This window comes from Sus scrofa, chromosome 13 (assembly GCF_054392235.1).
Source record: "Sus scrofa isolate SSC_HxYL_T2T_F1_AM1 chromosome 13, Sscrofa_HxYL_maternal_Yorkshire_Landrace_v2.0, whole genome shotgun sequence".
Taxonomy (NCBI): domain Eukaryota; kingdom Metazoa; phylum Chordata; class Mammalia; order Artiodactyla; family Suidae; genus Sus; species Sus scrofa.
In genome coordinates this window covers 30,075,330-30,094,037 of record NC_139395.1, presented here as the reverse complement: position 1 = coordinate 30,094,037, position 18,708 = coordinate 30,075,330, and the positions used below count along the sequence as shown (strand labels likewise).

The 18,708-nt window shown below is 40.1% G+C and overlaps 1 protein-coding gene and 1 pseudogene across 12 annotated transcripts in view; one reads left to right on the top strand and one right to left on the bottom strand.

Moving 5' to 3' along the window:
• RBMS3 (RNA binding motif single stranded interacting protein 3) overlaps positions 1 to 18,708 on the bottom strand; it is a 1,488,242-nt gene that overhangs the window by 1,138,131 nt on the left and 331,403 nt on the right. The gene's annotated exons all lie outside the window — the stretch shown is intronic.
• Positions 1,643 to 2,723, top strand: LOC146397230 (mitochondrial carrier homolog 1 pseudogene; annotated as a pseudogene).

Below are 18,708 nucleotides of genomic sequence, written 5' to 3'. Positions count from 1 at the left end.
GTTTCTTAAACCCTAGGAGGGTGGTGTGGTTCAAGTGGTCAGACTAAGGATGGCAAACTATACCTGCCTATTAGACAGATTGAGTCTGAATATGGTTGGTTTCTGTGTCTGAATATGGTTGGTTAAAATAAGTCCTCAATACCGTCTAGAAAAAAAAGTCTTCGGTTACATCCAGTGAGGAAACTGTTCTGGAATCACTCAAAGTTACAGGTTCTTCAACATCTTCAGTTACGATGAAACACAATATTCACACACACACACAGTTGTACAACATGGACAGTGAATAATGTTAAAATTTGGAGATAATAGAGCATGCCACTTAAGAACTGGACTCTGCAACCCAAGTGACTGGTATCAGTCCCAGCTCTGACACTTATTGACTCTTTGATGTTGGGAAGATGGTATGATCTCAGTTTTAGTTTCTTCATCTATGAAATGGGGATAATAAAAATACCCTTTGATAGGACAGTCATGAAGATTATATTAATTAAAACATTTATCCATATTTATTGCTTAATAAATACAAGACATTATTAGAATTAGCTTCCCTGTGGGATCAGAGAAGGTTGTTGATGGATAAATCTTGTCATTTTTCTTTCTCCCCTAAGAGAAATTAAGATTCTAGGTTGGCAAATGATACAAACATTCCCCCAACACTGATTCATTTATTCAATGATTTGTGTTTGTGGAGTGCCTATCCATGCCTGGTCTGGCAGAACTCACAGTCTAATGGGAAACACAGACACACAGGTAATTAAGAGTTTGTGTTGAGAGGAGAATAAATAGGGTATAATGAGAAACAGCAATGCTTTATTTCACAAAGGAATTGGGACTGTCAAGGTAGATAATTCTTCAGGAATCTGAGATAAGGTGAGCTCAGCTATAAATAAGGCACACTTAGGTACAATGTTCTGGGAATATTCTCAAGAGTTATAATTCCTGCCCAATCAGTGAATGAGTTTGAGAACGTTCTTTTTGCTAGGAATTGCAGATGCATGCATTTCTATCCTCATATTAAATATACTTTACTGAAAAACTTTGCATCCCATATGTGAAAAAGAACATATGGGGAAAAAACAGAATCGGGGACAGGCCAATCAGAACTTATGAAACATTGGAATAGAACTTTAACACACACAATAATCATCTTAATAAAAATTATTAGCACAAGCAAATCTCCAGCATCATTTGAACTTACTCTCTTTTGCAAGCCTTAAACCTTGGAGTTTGCTCTCCTCCCACACACCTTCCTCAGAGATATAGGGCCTGAAGGCCTTTACTTTTAATAGAGGCCAGTTTCATCAAAACTAAAACCACAGTCTGGTCCCTGGGCTCACAGTGATGCCTGGAGGATGGTGGAGCCGGAGCAGGAACAGCTGGCAGCAAGTCAAGGCTGGGCTCATGATTCACCACCTGCACTTCCTCACATATCTTTACACACCATCAGGCATCCTCCAGCATCCACGAGCATCCTCATGCATCCACGCCACCCTCCGCCTACAGCACCACACTCCTCCCACAGGATGGAAAGCACTTGCATCACTTGGACTCAAAGGATGGAGCCTTGACCACTGAGCATTTTTCATGGTGCTGCACATGGGTATGATGGGCACTCTACGTGAAGCTGCTCATCAGATGGGTCATGAGCCAACATCCTCACCATTGGGACCAACGTGCCGGGAGGAAGAACCTGCTCAGCTTCTTCACCAATGCCAAGTACACTGGACGAGCAGATGGGAAAACAGGGCCATTCCAAGGCCTAAGCCCCCAGGCGATGTCCACTGTCCTCTCTACTAACCCAGGCAGCTTAAAGAACGTTCTCCCTCAAGATGAAATCAAGCATGTTTCCAACAAGAATGACATGAAGGGAGTTCCCCTGGTGGTGCAAGGGTACTGAACCTGGTGGTGCAAGGGTACTGAACCTGACTAGTATCCAGGAGGATGCAGGTCAATCCCTGGCCTTGTTCAGTGGGTTAAGGATCTGGTGTTGCTGTGAGCTGTGGTGTTGGTGTCAGACACCTCTGGGATCTGGCATTGCTGTGGCTGTGGTGTAGGCCAGCAGCTACAGCTCCAATTCAACCCCTAGCCTGGGAAATTCCATATGTCATGGATGCAACCCTAAAAAGACACACACACACACACACACACACACACACAACAATGATATGAAGACTTATCTGAAGAAGGCAGTGAAGTGGTGAAGGAGACATCCAATGAGATGATGGTACAGCACATCACATGTGTTGGCCCACCCCTGGCCTGTCATCTCAACACACTGTACAGTCCATTTTGTGACATGGGAAGCCAAGCATAGAGGAGTGTTGAGCTCCAATGGGAAGATTTTCAAAGAGGGGCTGCTGAGATTCTTTGTCAGCTTGTCCGTCACCTCCTGAGAGATATGGTTTTCTTGCTGGGCTGGAACATATTGGCTCACTTCTCAGTGTCTTATCTGGTGGATGAGAGTCAGGCCCTGGCCATCAGGACCTGCACCAGATTTGTGCTGGGTATGGCACTGAGCATGCTGACCTACACACTCCCTGCTGGTCGGAGATCTCATGGCTGTGAATAATTGTGGGCTTCAGGCTAGGAATCCCTTACACTCAGTGTTCAAACCTGGGTAATACTGCTGTAAGGACCTGCATGTGCAGGGCCAGCTCTTCTGTAGCCCCAGCCCACCTTCCCACTGGGTATCATCAGGATCATGCTTTGCCCTGGAGTCATAGTCACCTGAAAATATGTGCTGTCTCTTAAGTAATAAAGACCTATTCCATACATGGGGAAATACACTTAGTATCTTGGAAGAACCTGTAATGGAAACGAATCTGAAAAAGTTTATATATACATACATACACACACACACACAGAGTGTGTATAACTGAATCACTTTGCTGTACATCTGAAATGAATACAGCCTTGTAAATTAACCACACGTTGATTAAAAAAAATAAATGATGTCTCAGCCTGGCCACCATGGATGAGGTCTGATCACCCTGGGGCACTTGTAAAATGACCAGTCCAGCAACTCTCAGATGTCCTCCAGCCTAGCTAGGCTCTGGTTCCCATTTTTGCCACGTGTCTGCACAGCAGCAGGGGTTGAGTGGGAGTGAGGCTTCACCCAGTGGATTAGTCATTGTTAGACCTGGGGAAGGTGGGGTAGGGCTGGGGAATTGGGGCACAATTCCCTTTCTTTGCAGATGTGCTGAGCCTGCTTTGTGCAGAGAGTCAGAGAGTGGCTTGTAGAGGGCCAGGCTGGCCAGACAAAGGCTCATGGGTTCAGGTCCCACAGCCCTCGAGTCAGCCCCAATTTTCCTGAAGCTCAGCAGGTAACATCACTCTCCTCCTTTGTAAATAGAGCACCACCCCCTTTCAGGAGGCTACCATCATGCCCAGATCTGTGCTAGGAAGTGCTCGACAGGTTTTGCTTTTGCCTTTTCAACACTACTTTTCTGATAAGAAGGAAGCACCTTCTGAATGGGGACATCATGTGACGCCTCAGATGGTACTCTCTTCAAAAGTGCATCAGTTTAATGGTGATGCCCCAGGTGTAGGACCTGGTCACCTGTGCAGCTGTGAACATCCAGACATCAGGCAGGGCAGTGGTCTCTAGTCCTCCTAATTTTAAAAGTTTCTAATAAAATTTGACCTTTTATCCCTCAAATAAATATATTGGTGGTGTTTGGGGAGGGGAACCTTACACTCTGAAGGGAATCAGAACATGTCACCCCAACATATGCCACTTTGACTATTGATTATTCTGAGCTGCAGGCACTTGAGAAACTGCAGATGCAGGAAGGGCTCTCTGACCTCCCCCTTTCTACCTAAAAGCAGGACATATAATTTCCTGGGAGAAAAGCGCCCCCCACTGCACCAGAAGGAGGGGAACATTCTTATGTCCAGACACGAAAAGCTGATGCCACAAAGAATCTGTGCCAACAAATCTACTAAAATAGCATTTATCTCTCATGACTTTCCCCATGTATTTTCTAACCTTCCCACAACTTGGCACCCCCAGCCCAGCTTCTTTACCTTTATCGTGTCTTCTCTGCACAATGTTCTTTGTTAACACGACATGGAAGCCTCCAGGTCAATCCCATTCTTACAACATCTGTTCTTTTTCTATGAAGGTATTCGTGCCACTTAAAATATTAACATCAAGTAAAATTTGTATGTTTTCTGCTCCTGTCAATCTGTCTTTCATCAGTTTAATTCCCAGGCCCAACCATACAACCTAAGAGGACAGAGGAAAATTCTTAGCTTCCCTACAAAGCCAGTGGTACCCATGATTCCACAAGCATTATTTTTTCAAAAAACATGGGAAGATATCTTTGCAGGATCTCCATCTGCACTTATAGTCCTTCCTAACAATGCAAGAGAAAGTCAGTAGTTTCCAAAGCCACTAAACATCTGTTTCTGGCATAAAGAAAAGTAGGGTGACCAAAGTTTTAGGTTTTTTTTTTTCCTTCTTTTTACAGCTGTACCTGCACTGTATGGAGGTTCCCTGGCCAGGGGTTGAATAGGAGTTGCAGTTGAGGCCTACACCACAGTGATGGCAACACTGCATCTGGACCACATCCGTGACCTGTGCTGCAGCTTGCGGCAATGCTGGATCCTTAACCCACTGACTGAGGTGAGGGATTGAACCCACATCCTCCCGGAGATGTTGGGGCTTTTCCTGAGCCACAGCAGGAACTCCTAGGTTTTTATCTTAAAATCTTTACCTATGGTTAAATTTTCTTCTTTAATTGTAAGAAAAGATATCTGATCATTTCAAAACATGAACATGGTAGGCAAGTTCACATATGATCCATACAACTTCCTGGTAAATGCCATCCTTTCCTAATTTACCATCCACCTTATAGAAACGCACCTTCCTTCAGGACAAATCCTATGACCAGGCATGATTCCAAATCTCAAATAATTCCCAGTTTAGTAGGAAAAGTAGTCACACAAACTCAAACTGTACTGTCTTGAAGAAGCTACTTTATCAGAGAGAAAGAAGTGCTAGAAGAAATCACGGTAGACAGTGAAAAAGTTTCTGGAGCTCACTTTAAAAAGTTTCTCAGGATTGTTTATAACTGAAGAAAAACCATAGAAGAAGAAGAAAAGAAGAAAAGGAGGAGGAAGAGGAGGTGGAGGAGAAAGGGGAGGTGGAGGGAGAGGGGAAGAAGAAACATGCTTCTGGACAGAAGGGAGGGGTGTCTGGAAATGCATTTCAAGAAGAAGCACTTGGAAATGCAAAGATGTAATGTCCCTCTTTGGAGTCTAGAAGAAGAAGGCCACTTCTCAACAGAGTTTTCATATTTAATCCACAACTTCTCTAGTTTTATTAACATGAAGAAAATGCGGTCAGGCCTTATTTAATCAAACTTTGCTTCCCTGTTTACCTGTGAGGATGTTTTGGAGAAAGGAGATGAGCTGGCATGAAGAAAACAGTCTCCAAACCTGGATTTGGCACCTCTTGGTGATGAATGTGAACGGTCTCTCATCCATGCAGTTCCTGTTGTAGCTCAGCAGTAATGAACCCAGCTAGTATCCATGAGCATGTAGGTTCAATCCCTGGCCTCACTTAGTGGCTTAAGGACCTGATGTTGCCATGAGCTATGGTGTAGGTCACAGACGTGGCTTGGATCTTGTTGTTGCTGTGGCTGTGGCATAGGCTGGCAGCTACAGCTCTAATTCAACCCCTAGCCTGGAAACTTCCGAGGGTATGGCCACGAAAAAAAAAAAAAAGACATACACACACACACACACACAAAACAGCAAAACACTTTCTTACCCAGGGCAGATGAATTTTACTCAAACAGGACATATAGAAAAGTGTACAATCATGACTGCATAGTTTGACAAATTTTTACAAACTGAAAATACCATGTAACTAGCATCACAATCAGGAAACAAAAGTATCTTCTTCTTGCCTCCTTCCAATTATTATCCTCCCAAAACATGACCTTCAATGTTCAACATAAGTTTTTCCTGTTTCTGTACTTTGACCAATGAATCATTGAACATGCAGTCTTTGAGGGACTGGCTTTTTTCACTCAACATTACACTTATGAAATTTATCCATGCTTTTGCCTAGAGCTGTAAATCATTGATTTACATTGTCATATAAATATTTGATCGTGTGGAAGTTTGGACAGATTCCAGTTTGGGACTGTCATGGGTAGTTCTGCTGTTAAACGTTCCAGGAGCTGCCTATTGTGAACATATGTATGCATTTCCGTGGGGTCTACTCCTATGAGGGGATTTGCTGGGTCATGGCACACGCGTAATCTCAATAGAGTTTTCCCATATTGGGAAAATCAATTTGTATTCCCATCAGCATCTGATTGAAATTTCCTATTGCTCCATGGTTTCTTCAATACATGGTCATGTATGTTAATTTGTTTCTTTGTTTTTTATTTGAGCTACTCTGGTAGCTATGTAGTAGTATCACACTGTAGTTTTAATTTGCATTTTTCGGGTGACAAATGAATTTAAGAATATTTTCATAGGTTTATCAGCTGCTGGGGTACACTCCTTCAGGAAGTGTCTGTTCGAATCATTTGCTCATTTCCCTATGGGTTGTTTTTCTTCCTCATTTGTAGAAGTGCTTTATATATTCTGGGTGAGTCATTTGTCATATATACATCATATATTATTATATTTTTTTTCTATCTTGCTTATTGTTTATATAAATTTTTAATTGAAACCAAACATTTTAATGCCTTAAACTAATACTACTCTTATTATTAAAGGCAATAAAAAGTTAGAGAATCTCTCATCCAAAGACAGAAGAAGGAGATATGACAGAATAGATTAGAAGACAGCAATATAAGGAAAGAAAACTACCTTCTGTTTGTGTCCCCATCAGGCTCAACTCACACACACAAAGGGCTTCATTAATCTCCCAGGCAAAACACTATCCCTCTCACAACACAGACAACAGAACCAAATTCAGGGAATTCTCAAAAGGACCCTTGAAAGTATAGGTAATGTCTCCAAATCAGCTAGCCTAGTAAATGGTTTGCCAGATTTTGAACCCAAGCCATATGTCACCAAAGCCCAGAGCTGCTAGCCACATTAATCTACCATTCCTGGCTTCTTATATGTGCCTGTAAAAAAATGAATGATGCCTTGCCTCGCTCCATTGGAATGTTGTGAATGCTTCGGCTAATTTATGACTTTGCTGTGCCAATGCAGAAAAGCACTATTTCCCCACTATATTTCTGGAGAGAGCTCTCCAGTGATCTTCATGTGACCTTCCTAGCAACTAGCTCACTACAAGGGTTTGGATCAATGCTTCCTGGGTAAAGAGGCAAATAAAGGGATGAATGAATGCCTACATGCAAGGAGAAAACCTGAATGTTTATGTTGACTTTCTGCTAAAGCCACCACAAGTGATTAAACAGGTTTCTCAGTGTCCTCAGATGTTGTGAAGTAACTCAGGTTTCAGATGGCCAAAAAGACTGCGTCAGGTGAATTATTTTAAGCCATCACTTCTGAGGCTACCTTTGTGCTGACAAAAATTGGGGAGAAGAACAGCTGCAGCAGTAAAAAGGCACTGTGGGTCCTGGCATGCATGGTGTCAGCAAAACAGAGGAAGACATGTTAAGAGCTGAGAGGAGATAGGGCAGGAAGTTATCTTCAGATCTCTTGACTTCAGCAAAGTGGGGGAAGGAAAACACCAGCAAAATGGCCCTTGTAAGAAGCAGATACATCTAATTTAGCCCATCCCAACAAATGTCACATGTGCATATTTTGGCGAATAAGCACTAGAGCCTTTCTTTAGAGAAATTATACCACCAGTCCCCCAGTGCATCAAAAACTGATGAAACTACCAGAAACATGATGTTGAGAAGTGCTAAGGTCCTGGTGTGTCTAGAGAAATGGTTGTCATCATGGCCCAAAAAAGCTATAAGTGAAACAGCCATTGAATAACTAAAGATTCCATAAGAAAAATTTAGGAGATCCCTGGGGCAGGGGGTGTCAGGGCACTCTGATTTCATCCCCACTGTGATGACATTCTTGCTCTGTCACCTAGAAAATTCCACAGTTTACTCTGTATCCCAGACAAAACTTGGACGAATAATATTTATTCAATTATGTATTTAGTTATAATTATATATTTATAATACATTTTAAATATATTTTAAAATAAATTTACTTTATGTTATTATACAATAATTACACACCATTCATATATTATATATTATTTATATAAAATTATATGTATTTATATATTTAACTATAGATATTTATTTATAAATATAAAATTATATTTATATATTTACATAAATCAATCCATAAGTCAAATAATAGTATCTAGTGCTCATAATAGGCTATAGGTCCTAGGTCTACAATTCCTCAACAGTATTCTAAAATGCAAAACTCTGGGGAGGCTTCATTTTTTCTTAAATCATTTGGCAGCAAAACTTCTGACATGAACAGATTTGGCAGTTAAAACTGACATGAGCTAATTCAAAGCTTTTGATTTATTTAGCCCCATGCTAATGGATTGGTTAGGGACGTTTCTCAAGACCCTTCTAGGATGGTTATAAAGTATATGGAATATATGATGTTTTATCTTTCTAAAACTCAAAAAAATGTTTAAGTCTTAAAGTATATTTGGTCATAAGGGAGATTAATATCCAACATATACAAACAGCTTATATGACTTAACATCAAAAAAAAAAAAAACCCAAATAACTCTATTTAAAAACAGGCAGAAGAACTGCAAAGAGAAAATGCAGATAGCCAAGAGACACATGAAAAGATGTTAAACACTGTTAATCATCAAAGAAATGCAAATCAAAACCTCAATGAGATATCCTCTCACACCCTTCAGGATGGCTATCATCAAAAAGAATACAAATAGCAAATGTTGGCCAGGATATGCCGAAAAAGGAACACTTGTACACCTGGCATCAATGTAAATTGGTGCAGCTACTGTGAAGAACAGTATGAACACTTCTCAAAAAAAAAAAAACTAAAAATAGGATTACCATATGACCCAGCAATTTCACCCCTGGGTATATCCAAAACACCCAAATACACTACCGGAAAGATACATGCACCCCATGTTCACAGCAGCACTATTCACAATAACCAAGATATGAAAACAACCTAACTGACCATCAACAGATGAATGGATAAAGAAAATGTGGTACATATATACAGTGAAATACTACTCTGGCATTAAAAAGAACAAAATTGTGCCATTTGTAGCAACAAGGACAGACCTGGAAGGCATTATGCTAAGTGAAGTAAGTCAGATAGAGAAAGAAAATTACTATACGATATAACTTATATGTAGAATCTAAAAAACACAAAAAAATAGTAAATATAACAAAAAAGAAGCAGACTCACAGATAGAACAAACTAGGAGTTACCAGTGGGGAGGAGGGGAGAGACAGTATCAGGGAGGGAGAGTGGGAACTACAACCTACTGGGTATAAGACAGGCTCAAAGATGTATTGCACAACACAGAGAATGTTGCCCATATTTTATAATAACTACAAATGGCAGGAAAACTTTCAAAATTGCGTAAAAAATAAAAATTTTTTAAAGTATATCTGGTCAAAGGCACTATGGGCTTACACTAAAACATAGCATATATAATACAACAAAATGCATAGATTTCTTTCAATCGTGGTCCAAACTGTTTAACATTCAGTAATACCAAAATATAGACCACAAATGTCTATAAAACTTAAAAACAGCACTTCATCAGTGGTTCAATTTACTATTCATAAAATATCATTACATCTGAAAACAATTTATAGATTCAATTTTTTGCACTTTGCAAGAATGCTCATGTAGGCACAAGAATTGTTGAGCAATGATAGCCCCTCATAAATTGTGTTTGTTCTTGTAGTCAAATGATTTGAAAGCAAAGTAATGAAATTTCTTCCAAATATTTATAGAAAAATAGTATGGTTAGTATGAGATGAAAATGCAATTTAACATGTGTTATATAAATTAGAACTTAAAACCATCCTAATGTTCAGGTTGGTTGAAGAGAAGTATCAACTCTGTCAATATAAGCTCTAAGAGGGATAATAAATATTGAGGTGATGAACTCTTCTCTAGGTATTCTGAGCATCAACTAGTTTATGCTTCCTTAACAGCTTAGACTTTTGTGGTACTTTGTCAGTTACAGAGATGAACATCGCCAAATATTCACTAGTCTGAAGACATGCTCTGGAAAGTGACCTTCATACTAAGAGACCAATTAAACTGACATGTGGCTCAAAAGAATTCATCTTCACTTGGATTAATAAATTGATTCTGGAGTTCCCTGATGGTTCAGCAGGTTAAGAATCTGGCATTGTCACTGCTGTGGCTCTGGTTACTACTGTGGCACAGGTTCGATCCTTGGTCCAGGAATTTCTGCATGCCATGGGGGTGGCCAAAAATAAAAATAAATAAATAGATTCCAGCACAGCCTCAAATGGTTGCAAATGAATGCTGGTCTGGGTCTCAGACGGTCTACACAGAAGCACAAGTTCCATGGGCAGGAGCAATGGTTCACACCACAGTTCTTGAGCACAGAAGTATAATTCCATTGCCAAGTTGCAGAAATGACTTAGCTATCATCATGGCCTGCTTCACACAGACAACTGAAATCAGAGGGTTCAGGTTACTGTTTTATCATTCAATACTCACAAGGTCCTATGAACTAGCAATAATCATTTTCCCCATTTTTAAGATACAAAGCAAGCACTGAAAAATTCAGAGGCATCCCAAGCTCATGACAGAGCTGGGATAGGAATCAAGCTCTGCCTGTCTCCAGAATCCAAGTTCTTCATCATTATTGTGGCGAGAATTCCTGGCCTCTCCCCCCAAATTTTTTACAAGCCCATCACCCTCATCACTTTCTTTTCCCCCAAAGTGAAATATTTTGTACACACCACACACACACACCCCTTATAAAACCATATCCCACCATGAACAAAAGGCTTTTTAGACTAATCATATCATTCTGAGGTCAAGTCCTAAGTTTTATTTCCCAAATTGCAAAGAGACACACTCAGAGACACTGCAGTCATAGGAAGATAAATAGACATATCAAGCTTCACTAAGAGGCAGCGGTAGTGAGAGAGGAATAAAATGCAGTGCAGTTCAGCAAAGCCAGTGAAGTTGCTGTTGCTTCTCCACAAAAGCAATCAGTAACTAAAGAATAAAGACACCAAGTCCATCTCCACTGAACCGCTAATTGCTAGGAACAACTACTTGGCTCTTATTGTCTTGCTTCCCAGCTGTTCCCCTGCCTGATGTAAGCAGGAGAAGCCTCCAGCTTCTCTCCTTCAGGCTGTCATACCTAATTGGCCAGTGGGCATTTATATTGATGATTGGATCCACAGTGAAGTAAGATCCTCAACTGACTCCATATTCCACAGTCTCCAAAACATCAAGAAGTCTCTCCATTTATTCCACTGAAGACCCTCTCACCCCCGTCAATGTCTTAAGTGTACCACTGACCACTGATGAATCCATGCTTCCTTTAAGGCAGAAGTGAAGAAGTCACCTACCCTGGGTGAGACTATATCACAGCTAACACGGAGGTGTTAATATCAGATGAACAGAGTGTGAACTGGAGATTGGCACTTGCCATCTGCCTCCATACAGATTGAATCATGAGCCACTGCAGCTCTGACCCTCAATAACCCCTGAAAGGAGCTCAGGGTAGAGGTCAGGAGTGAGGCACTCTATCCTCTGGGAAAACTGGCAGATCTTCAGAAAATTAGGTATTTTCAGGAGAAGGTTTTATGAGCCCAATTCTTACATCTCTTCATACCTAGAAAAGCACTAAAATCCTTCATGGTGACATCTGCTCCTTGTGACTAGAAGTAACCCTCACGAGACCAGCAGCAACCTTTTGCAAAACGTATGCTTGGTTGCATGTACCTCCCCCTTCACCAAAATCAGAGATAATCTGGAATTCTTCCCTACATCTTTGGAGTGGTATTTCGAAGCTATCTGAAAAGCTGCCTCTCAGACACTAGTGCTCATTTTGACTTAACTCTCAACCTTTAGGTTGTGCATATTTTTTAAATCAACAACAGTCATCTCTTCTTCAGCTCATGACTTCTTCCCACAGGAAAACATTTATTCATAAAGTATCTACTATCATGGCCACTAATGCTCCAACAATAGCCCCATGCTCTACTGATTGAGTAACATGCTTCAGAATCTCTATTTGTGGAATAAACACAAATAATATAGAAAGTGTCTCAGAGGATCCCTATTTTAAAGCCTCATTTTTTATTTCAGTATTAATAATGCATCTTAAAAACTGTAAAAAAAAATCTCACTATTTGCTTTAACAAAAAACAATCAAGAAGAAATCTGAGCTTACTCCTTAAAAAAAAAATAGGTGAATATTTGGTTCCTAAAAAGAGCACATTTCTGTCAGTAACTACTCTCTCCAATAGCAGTTGTCTTCAGAGAACTCATGAGTTTTAGTCCAAGAGGATTCTTTAACTGGATAGATGTAATGTTTATATTGAAATGAGTGAGAGCTTATAAGAGGTTGAGTTCCACACAAAGTAGAAAGCAAACTGGAATGTCATCAAAACCATACTTGAAAATCTCTAAGGAAGGCATCACATTGAATATCAATATATATTTCACAATATGTTCAACACCTTCTCTTTTTTTCCAGAGATTTCTCTGTTACTTTGAGTTTTCAGTGAACCTTAGCTTATATTTATGAGCCACATTATACAAAAATTGTGCATATTTGAACAGTAAAATCACACACAGGACAGCAAGATGGTCACTTTTTTTTTTTTTTTTTTTTTTTTTTTTTTTGTCTTTTTTTGCTATTTCTTTGAGCTGCTCCCATGGCATATGGAGGTTCCCAGGCTAGGGGTCGAATCGGAACTGTAGCCACTGGCCTACGCCAGAGCCACAGCAACGTGGGATCCGAGCCGCGTCTGCAACCTACACCACAGCTCACGGCAACGCCGGATCATTAACCCACTGAGGAAGGGCAGGGACCAAACCCGCAACCTCATGGTTCCTAGTCGGATTCGTTAACCACTGCGCCACGACGGGAACTCCCAAGGTGGTCACTTCTTGAGGACTTATGATGACTGAGACACTTGGTGTTAACTCTCCAGGGTTTACGTTTACTAAAGAGAAAGTCAAATGGGAATCACTGACACTATTTAAATTATTTTCTACTCCCATCCTCTTTATTTCCCCCAGTTTTTCTTTTTCCTGAGAGCATTTACTAGGATTGTTCATTTTAGAGCTGAAACAAATCTTGAGATCTTTAAGAAAATGCCCATCATGCAACAACCTCACTTCCATCTCTCTCTCCTTTTTTTTTCCTTTCCAGCAGTGTAATGTTCACAAGATCCATCTATGTTGATGCACATGATAGGATCTCCTCCTTTTGGGGGCTTCATAATATTTTATTGTAGATATATAACACATCTTTATCTATTCATCCATCAATGGACAGGTTTTTTCAATGCCTTGGCTATTATAAATAATGCTACAATGAACATGGGGGTGTAGATATCTTTCTGATTCAGGAATTGTGTATCCTTTGGATAAATACTCAGAAATGGAGTTTCTGGATTATACGGCAGTTCTACTTTTAATTTTTGGAAGAAACTTCATACTCTTTTTCCATAATGGCTACACCACTTTATATTCCCAACAATGGTGTGCAAGGTTTCTTTTTTCTTAGTGTCATCCCTTAGAACAGATTAAACTTGGTTCCATAAAAACTTTAGTACCACTGGAGATCATCAGAAAAATAGAAGTTAATTCTACAGAATGAAAATAGTTGATTTTTTTGAGGGGGGTGGGGAACATGACAGGTATGATTGTGCATTTTGCCCCCAAAACTCTGTACATTCCAGTTAAGTCCAAACATTCATGGGAGAAACCAACCCAGACTCAAGCCACAGTGAAACCCATGAGACAGGGAAGTAAGTTTCAGAGTGGATGAAACTAAGCTAGACCCAGAGGTTAGCCCAGGAGATCCTCAGAGTTCAATCTTGGGCTAGTTTTGGTAAATAAAACAATTAGGGAGAGGGGGTGCAGGCAGTGAAAAGATACAGTTGCGGCAGTGCACAAGTTAGGGAGAAGTTCCAGGTGAACAATGGGAACACAGAGAGAAGCAAAAGTGCACTGTGGTTCTTGGACATCTGTTCACAAATGACTAAGTTCCATTCCTTGGAATCCTGGATCAGAGTGGGAACCCTGCCAAGAGTTTGCTAGGACACATGAGGGCTAAGAGTCAGAACAGCAGAAGGTTATAATCACTTGCTTTGAAATCAAACATATTTGTGTTGGAATTCTGGTTCATCAGTGATAGCAAGTACTCATTCAATGGTAACAAGAGCCAGATAAATGAGCATTCAGAACCATTAAGAAGAACTGAGAATAAGTTAACCACACAGACTACAGCAGAGGCTTGGTGCAGGAATGCAATCCCAGAATTGGTCAGCAGGGGAACCTAGGTAAAGGTGGAGAATGGGAAGGCGTGGTGGGCCCAGGGCTGGCTTCACAGGTGTGCCACCTCTGCTGTTGCCCAGGGCTCTGTACTTAGAAAGGTTGCATACTTGGTTTAATGCTTTGCTGTCACCATCTTGAAATTCTCAATAATCTTTTAACGTTTAGCACTGGACCCCAGGAATTATGTGGCTGGTCCTGGGTGAGCCATTGTGGACACCAAAGGCATTTCAAACACTGAAGATGTTGCAGGTAGCAAAAGATGTTGGGATCAAGCTCCACTGATTACAACTGATTTAGACCCATCCAAGTTTTGCAGGGCAAAACACAGAATCCAACTCTGGGAGATAGAAAAAAGCAAAAACAGGATAAACTAGACAGAGGAATGGGCACATTTATTTACTAATGAGGGTGACTATATAATTTGCTATCCATAAATTATGAATGAGAGTGAAAGTAGGTGCTACCAATAATTACCCCGAGACAACAGGTGTAAACTGTGACTCTTCTGGTCACACTAGGAGAAAAGTTCACCGTATAAATAAGCCATTCTAGCAATGTATCTGAAGTTATGCCAATAGAGCAGAGTTGGCAATAAATGAGGAAGATACCAACACGACTGCAAAGCACATGTGGTCACAGAAAATTCAGATCTATTTTTGGATGCTGGAGGAAAAAAGTAGTTAGTATTTCATCTTTGAAAGGATAATCAAAACCAAATAAAATTTTACGTAGCCAAAACTTCTATTTGAGAAACTGCCCATATGTTGATAATCATTGCAGGTGGGTGGGAGGGTAGGAGTTCATTACACTGTTCTCTCTGCTTTCATTCATATTTGGAAATTTCATAACCATTTTTCAAAGTAAAAAAGAAAAACCCTTAGATGTTTTTGTTGATATTACACAGGTTGAATAAATATTTTATATCCTCTAGTAAATTATTTTATTAACAGCTTGCCATAAAATTCAAAAATAAAAAGGAAAACAACTTGATTTGAGAATGATGTGAGTGTCAAGTGTCCTCAAATTACCCAAGTAAATAAACAGGGCTGTTGCCAGAATTTCTATATTGAGGGACTTGGGGATATAAATCTAATTGGAGAAAGAATCAGAAATTCTGTCTTGAAGCTCTGTTTATACAGAAGTCACATTATTTTTATTTAGATCTCAAGTTGATTTCAAATGGCTTGGGATTGATGTGATGGAGCTTATGGGACTCTAAAGCCTCTCGTATTGTCACAGGAGATTAGACTGTACTACTGATACAAATTAACCCCAAATCTCAGTGGCTTAAGAAAAATCAAAGTTTGTTCCCGGCTTGTACTACTGTCTGTCAAGGATTAACAAGAGGCAATGCTCCTCTCACTCACCTGAGGGATCCAGGCAGTGGAGACACTGCTATCTTATACCTGCACCATCTGGAACACATGGAGACTGGACAATCACACAGGGCTTTGGTGACATGCGATTTCCACTAACATTTCATTGGCTGAAATCTGTCATGTATAGTATCATCTGACTGAAGAGGCAAAGAGCAATCCAGGGAAGCAAATGGAGTATTTGGTTAGGATTACTATCTCCATTATACCCCAACCACCTCCTTGGGACAACACTGCAAAAAAAGTACAGCTAGTGATCTCTGGGCCCTTAAATCCTAGAACCTGAGCTAAATGCTGAATGGGAATTAAAATGGCATTGATCAGTCTGGAAATATTTGTTCAGCAAATGAATAATGAAAAGAAGATTGTAGGATGAAATGTCTAACTTTTTCAAGCACTAAGTAGTATTTATTTTCACCTCAGAGGCATGATTAATGCAAATGAATATTAACAATTCATTCAAACCAGCCTAGAAGATCTTTTAACTGCCAACACTTTCCTCACCATTGCTACAGATAATAGTAATGTTTATTTTAAGATGAGTGATTGCTTTATCCCTGCACAGCAAATCACCAGCTAGTGTCTCAGTTGGGTGGTTTTACTTGCAGTCATTAACCATATGAAGGCATCTTTTCTCACGGGTCCAACACTTCCATTGGGATACTGGGAAACTGGGAACTGGCTGGCCTTCTTTGTCTTTCCATGCAGGCTCTTCACAAGACAAGTGAGGCTTCCGCTCAGCATGGCATCTCGGGACAGTTTGGCTTTTACATAGCAGATAGCTTTTTACAGAGCAAGCATTTCAAAAGCTCAATACCCAAACTGCATGGTTTCTTTGAACCTAGGCTTGAAAGCCCCATAATGCTTCTTCAGGACATTGCACTCCACTGGTCAGATGTGAGTCAGAGGACCAGCTGAGCTCGAGAGAGGAAGGAACACAGAGGTGTGGGGACAAGAAGGTATGGGCACAATCTTGGGAGACAAGCTATCATGACTCAGACATTTGCTTTAATCAGACCCTAATTTCGTACATTTGTAATGCAGGTCCAAATTTGTAAGGGCTCATATCATGTCAGGTTTTCTTTTCCACAGATTTTTTCCTTATCCTTTAAAAAAAAACTGTAAATGGACACGACAGTTTGCAAATGCATAAGAATTGATACTGCAGATCTTTCCTGATTTCTAGATTTAAAATGCTAGGATGTCACTTGGATGTCAACTCTAGTTAAGATAGTCACCACTTTGCTATTTTGGTCAAATTGTCAAATATATGAGTGTAAGAATCAGAATTAAAGAAAGGATTGGAGAAGGTAGTACAAGACTTCCATTTTACACACACAATCATATAAACTGTGTGTGTTGGTGTGTGTGAGTATGGATGGGTGGGTGTGGGTGTGAGATTTGGAGGTATGTGTATATATGGGTATAGATGTGTGTGTGAATGTCTGTGGGTTGTGGGTGTTTGTACATATATGGGTGTGAGTGTGTGGGTATGTGTGTATATATAGGTATCGGTGTGCATAGGTGAGTGTGTATATATGGGTGTGGAGTATAAGTGTGGGTGTGTTTGTAGGTGTACAAAACATAGCTATCTAAAGTCCATAGCCTGGCATTAGTCCCTAAGTCAAAGAGTTTCCTATGTGGCCAAAACAATACACTCAACTCAGATTAGACAAGGATCCCTCAAAAATATTATTGAATAAGACAAAAACAAGATCACTCCATAATTATATCCAAGCACAGAAAAAAACAAGACCACTGTCCAAATCACAGAAATGAGTAAACATTTTGGTCACCCAGGTAACAAGAGTGACTATTGTTTCTTACCACTTTCGTCTTTAACTTGGCTGCATTTCCTCCACCTTCTGGATAAAACTCTTAACATACCCAATCATAGAATTACCCCAGTACTCATTCTAGAATAAACTCCAATTCCTCACTCTCACCAAAACCACCCAACCCAAGCCCACCTCTCACTGTGAGCCCCTCCCAACAAACAGCACCGTCTTATTTGGAACCCCTCGTCCTTCACCCATCATGAGGATAATATCAATGCACATCGGCCTGACCAGTTATTGCAGGGTGGGTTCTCCTGGCCTCTGGCAGCCTCCAACCCCACCATACAGCTTGTGACAAGAACTAACATCAGAGGTGAGATGAAATACCACAGACAATCCAGGTAGAAACAAATGATTGGAAGTAAAGAAAGTAACTATGGATTTGAGGTCCCCCTTCTCTATTCTGTGCATGCCATTATGTCACACAATGTATTCATTCATTCATATAGCAAATACTTCAAGAGCTCCTACTACGTGCTGAGTACATGAAGCTCCCTACACATCTATGAAGAAAACACCTACAAAAATTCAGGAAAAGCATTCACTGTAGCTATTTATCAGTCGACTGCACTCCCCTTCTTTCTCATTCTACACAAACATAGTAAAACAATGAAATGCCTCCCTTGCATAACATTGTCCTTCCAGATAATCCACTCCTCTGCTCTGGTCCTTAAAGGCTGTCAGTTCTATCTGCCACTAGAAAAGGATGACACTGGAATATCCAGTTAAATTCTCGAGTCAACTATTATTCCTTAATATGTTATACATTTATATTTTTTAATTCATTGATTTTTCCAATTACAGAGATATATGTAAGGCTCTCACCTACTAAGGACAACTCTAAAAACAAAGTTTACTAAAGAGCTAAAGAATCATCAATCGATCAATTGATCATTATTGACTAAAACTTTATACCAAAGGTTTTTAAGACACAAGGCTTGGATTCATGCCAATTATCCAAAGGAAAAACATTCCATTTCTAAACTATTAAAGGATAGCTATTTAATACTTACAGGAAACTTTCTGGATATGAGAGA